This window comes from Nannospalax galili, unplaced genomic scaffold (assembly GCF_000622305.1).
Source record: "Nannospalax galili isolate Female #2095 unplaced genomic scaffold, S.galili_v1.0 scaffold753, whole genome shotgun sequence".
Classification (NCBI taxonomy): Eukaryota; Metazoa; Chordata; class Mammalia; order Rodentia; family Spalacidae; genus Nannospalax; species Nannospalax galili.
Genome location: NW_008333775.1, coordinates 231,253 through 236,594, shown reverse-complemented (window position 1 = coordinate 236,594; position 5,342 = coordinate 231,253). Strand labels below are relative to the sequence as shown.

The 5,342-nt window shown below is 46.4% G+C and overlaps 1 pseudogene; it reads right to left on the bottom strand.

Moving 5' to 3' along the window:
• Positions 1-335: 335 nt before the first annotated feature.
• On the bottom strand, positions 336-5,091 carry LOC103730223 (annotated as a pseudogene).
• Between the last annotated feature and the right edge of the window lie 251 nt (positions 5,092-5,342).

Here is a 5,342-nt window from a genome sequence, read left to right as displayed (position 1 = left end):
ATTTTCAATGAATTAATGGTAGATGAAGTTTTCAAAATTTGATTTTCCTTTATTTTTTTTTATATATTTGAAAATACTTTATCTATTATTTTTATTTTATGTGTATGAGTGTATTGCTTGCATGTAGGTATGTGCTCCTGAGTCGAGCAATGCCTGAGGAGGTCAGAAAAGGGTGTCAGATACCATGAAACTGGAGTTGTGGATGGTTGTTAGCCACCCTGTGGGTGCTGGGAATTGAACCCTGGTCCTCTGGAAGAGCAGTCAGTGCTCTTAACCGCTGAGCCAAAGGCAATTTTCAAATTATATTTATGTACAGAAAACTCAGCAGTGTACATTTAACCCAGTTTGGTGGTGAATTCTTTGGTCTTTTCCTTTTCCAGCTTGGCAATTCGAGTCAGATTTTGGACCCAGGATGTCACCTCCCCATAGTGGATCGCCTCATGTTTGTCATTATAATTGGTCCTGATGACTTCCCCCAGCTTGGCCAGAGCTCCTTTGTCTTCTGAGTTGACCTGTGTGAAGGCCACAGTTGTACACATCTTCCTGTAGACCAGCTGCCCCAGCCTGGTCTTCCCTTGATGATGCAGCAGGGGACCCCCATCTTATGACACAGGGGAGGCAGGAAGACCACCAGGTCGATGGGATCTACATCATGTGCCATCACCATCAACTGCACCTTCTTGTTCTCCAACAAGGTGGTGACGGTGTTGACCCCTAGTAGTAGGACAGGGGTCTCTTTGTGGGGATGTCCCCTTTGCCAGCAGCCTCTGCTTCTTCTCCTGCTTTGTCTCTGACTGATACTTATGTGTGAGCTTGAGCAGCTGGTTAGCTGTTTGATCATCCAGGGCCAGGGTAGACTCGTTGATCACAGGGGCACGTTCAGCCTCTTATAGAGGATAGCCCTTCATTGCTGCAGCTGGATGGACCAGGGCCATTTGCCTAATCGGGTGAGGTCTGTTTTGGGCTGGATATCCTGTCCAATGCTAAGGTTCTTTGGCCTTTTCTCAAACAGAGGATTCACCACCTTCTTGGCCTCCTGTTTCTTCACCATGGCAGAGGCAGCAGCTACCTTCTTCCCCTTGGCCTTCTTTCTTTACCATATCTCTTGTTCTGCTGGAGAAGAGAGGGATTTTCCTTTTTAAAAACTATGACCCAGTTCTTCTGTGATGCTGTGAAGATTTCCGGGTGCTGGATAGATGTGGTCAGTGAGCAGGCCAGGCTATAGCAAGGACTGGAAGGTTTCCATTCGTTCACCACCACTGCCCCTTGCCTTTTAATTTTAATTAATTAATTAATTAATTGTTATTATTTTTGACCTGGGTTCATTATTAAGTCCCTTAAGAGAAACAAACATAAGGTTCTCCTGTCACGAGTTTGACTTCAGGCCTGTGCTGCTATCAGGAGCTATGAAAAGATGGTGCTTGCTCAAATCCTCAAAGGAAGGTATTTCAGTCTACAAACAGAAATAGCCCCAGGGCTAAAATACTCCTTTCCTTTAGTCACTCCTGCAGCTCAGGGCCATTCTCCTATGTAAACTGTAGAGAAGGTAGAGAATATTAATTTCCTGTTTGTTTTTCAAAATTGACAATGGGAGGGATAGGAGCAACCAGAGAGGAAGACAGGTTGAATTACAGAGAAAACCACAACTTAACCAAATCCTGGGCCTGCTGCCAACTGTGCAAAACAAAGATCCTCACTTCATAATAACAAGCCCTTGAGACTCAGAGTAGTGAAAGTGGGGGGAGTTTATTTTACAACTTTGCAAAGTTGGGTGTCAGTCCAGGACAGCAGGCCTGCTGATTGAGCACAGAAGACAAAAACCAAACGTAAGCAAGCCCCTTCTTTTTCTGCATTATTGAGTAATCAAGAGGGTATGCTCTTATACACACACATCATCTAGGTCTTATCTTCCCCTCATGTTTGTCTTTTTCTCAACAAAAATGTACATCAGTTCTTTTCAATGTTTTACAGGTGTTTATTTTCAAGCTTATCAGGCCCATGACCTTGCAGGCAAGTTTGGCTGTTAGTGATTGGGTGGTCAGGGGTAGTTTAGCAGAATTTGGGTAGGGTGGGGTGGCTGGACTAGCAGACATTACTAAGAGGTCTAGTGTTTTCTGTTCATTGGTAGCCAGATCGAAGCTGGCTAGAGGCACTTTTGAGTATGTGTTGGACCCCCAGACTGGGGTACCCAACGTTCCATGACCTTGCAGGCAAGTTTGGCTGTTAGTGATTGGGTGGTCAGGGGTAGTTTAGCAGAATTTGGGTAGGGTGGGGTGGCTGGACTAGCAGACATTACTAAGAGGTCTAGTGTTTTCTGTTCATTGGTAGCCAGATCGAAGCTGGCTAGAGGCACTTTTGAGTATGTGTTGGACCCCCAGACTGGGGTACCCAACGTTCACGGGAGGTCGCACTCCAATAACTCAGTCCTCAAATCAGGAGATGCAACAAGCATGAGGATTTATTGGCGTTTTGCAAAACGGACTCCCACCTCACTTGGAGGACAGAAGTCCAGAGCCCAGTTCGCAGGTTTCTTTTAAAGACAAGCAGCGGCTATGTGCCAAGCAGAAAAGCGGCGGCTATGTGCCAAGCAGAGGTAGGGGGAATTTCTGGGATGATTTCCAGCTTGGGCAAAGGAGCATGAAAAAGGTCAGCTCAGCTTGTTCTTTAGAATTATTTTTCATTTTTACTTCCTTGTACAGTTTTCTTTAGCCTGACTGGATTTGAATCCATCATTAATTCTTCATATGTATGTGTACCCACATGTGTGCCTGGTGCCCTTGGAGGCCAGGAAAGTGTATCAGATCCTCAGAACTGAAGTTACAGATGACTGTGAGCCACCTCATGAATGCTGAGAATGGAACCCAGGTCCTCTGCAAGGGCATTCAGTACTCATAACTGCTGAGCCATCTCTCCAGCCCTTCCTTTGCCTTATTTATTTATCTAATATTTATTTTGTTTTTTTGAGACAGGGTTTCCCTGTAGCCCCAGCTGGCCTTGAATTCACTATGTATACCAGGCTGGCCTTGATCTCACAGAGATCTGCCTGCTCCTGATTCCTGAGTGCTGCACTTAAAGGTGTGTGCCACCACACCTAGCCTTGATCTCACAGAGATCTGCCTGCTCCTGATTCCTGAGTGCTGCACTTAAAGGTGTGTGCCACCACACCTAGCCTTGATCTCACAGAGATCTGCCTGCTCCTGATTCCTGAGTGCTGCACTTAAAGGTGTGTGCCACCACACCTAGCCTTGATCTCACAGAGATCTGCCTGCTCCTGATTCCTGAGTGCTGCACTTAAAGGTGTGTGCCACCACACCTAGCCTTGATCTCACAGAGATCTGCCTGCTCCTGATTCCTGAGTGCTGCACTTAAAGGTGTGTGCCACCACACCTAGCCTTGATCTCACAGAGATCTGCCTGCTCCTGATTCCTGAGTGCTGCACTTAAAGGTGTGTGCCACCACACCTAGCCTTGATCTCACAGAGATCTGCCTGCTCCTGATTCCTGAGTGCTGCACTTAAAGGTGTGTGCCACCACACCTAGCCTTGATCTCACAGAGATCTGCCTGCTCCTGATTCCTGAGTGCTGCACTTAAAGGTGTGTGCCACCACACCTAGCCTTGATCTCACAGAGATCTGCCTGCTCCTGATTCCTGAGTGCTGCACTTAAAGGTGTGTGCCACCACACCTATTTGGGTAGCTGAGGATGGGTTTCTGGATAGGCAAGACCTATAGCTATTGGGTAGGAGGAAGTATCTCTTCTAATAGTAAAAAGGAGGCCATCATCTGTTCGTTCCTTATATAGTCTAATTCCCCAAGAATATCCCTTATCCCAATCTGTAGCCTTTTTACCTGCTGTTGTGAACTCCACCCGGAGGGGATTGCACCATTTATCTTGACAGGCCTGTTTATGAGTAGTTTTTCATTTGTCAATTTTTTCCTGCAAACGACTGTTCCCATGAGAATAATTTGCTTTTACAGTGATGTAATCCCATGATGAGGTCGGGGACCACCAAGTGTCCCCGGTTGTTTCACATCCCCAGTTTTTGCAGTAAAAGTAGGCCCTCCCTTTATACTGGGGGTTAAGATATTTAGCCCTGTGATTGCCTGGACAAACATAAAAGGTTAATGTACGCAACATGGCCCGGTGTTTAAGAGGGCCACATCCTCCCCACGGGTCAAGTCCCAGTCTCCCAGGGGGACTTTCCTTGTCAGGTACCACCTCAGTATTCCAGTTTCCTTCTAAGTCCCAGGGCTCTGGTGCTCCTAAGGCCAATTTACACAAATCTGGATACAGTATAGGCCACTAAGTGCCCTTTGGTGCCATCTTGTGGGTTTCAAACACTACCATATCTATTTGGTTAATTACCCGCCAGGTGGTCAGCACAGGGAGATGGGGATTTCTATGACTGGGGACAAGCTTATAGACAAATAGAATTATTAGGAATTTCTGGAGAGTCTTATTTTTAGAGGGTTGGATGTCCTGTGTAGATACTATTTTCCAGTGTCCTCCTGGGTCGGAGCTCTCTTGACGTGGGAAACGTGAATCCAAGCCAAAATTCCGTCCACCTTGAGGGCCGTAGGCGTAGTCAGGAGAACCATGTAGGGTCCTTTCTACCGTGGTTCAAGGGTCTTTGCGTTGTGTCTTCTCACGTACACCTGATCTCCAATTTGATAGGAATGAGGCGTTTGTGGATCACCAGGCTGGTAGACTGCAGCCAAGGGCGTCCAAACCTGGTTCTGGATGATCTGGAGGGCTTGGAGCCTTGATTTTAAGCTGGGGTTATCAAAAGAAGAGGGCAAGGGGGACAAGGTTATATCGAGTGCAGGGGGTGGTCCTCCAAAAAGGATTTCATAGGGGGTTAAGCCATGTATAGCAGGAGTATTTCTAGCCCGAAATAAGGCTAGAGGCAGGAGTTGTACCCAGTCTTTAGTGCCAGTCTCTAGAGCTAATTTGGTTAAGGTCTCTTTAATAGTTCTGTTCATTCTTTCTACCTGTCCTGAACTTTGGGGTCTGTAAGCACAATGTAATTTCCAATTAATCCCCAATGCTTTGGCCACTCCCTGACTTACCTGGGAGACAAAGGCAGGGCCATTATCAGATCCAATTACCTTGGGCAGTCCAAATCGAGGGAAGATTTCTTCAATCAGTTTCTTTACCACAGTCTGGGCTGTTTCCTTTTTGGTGGGGAAAGCTTCAACCCACCCTGAAAAAGTGTCTATAAACACTAAAAGGTATTTATACCCATATTTTCCTGGGAGTACCTCAGTAAAATCTACTTCCCAGTTAGTCCCTGGTCGTGTCCCTCTTTCTCTCTTGCCAAATGGGACCTTTGACTTAGTTGCA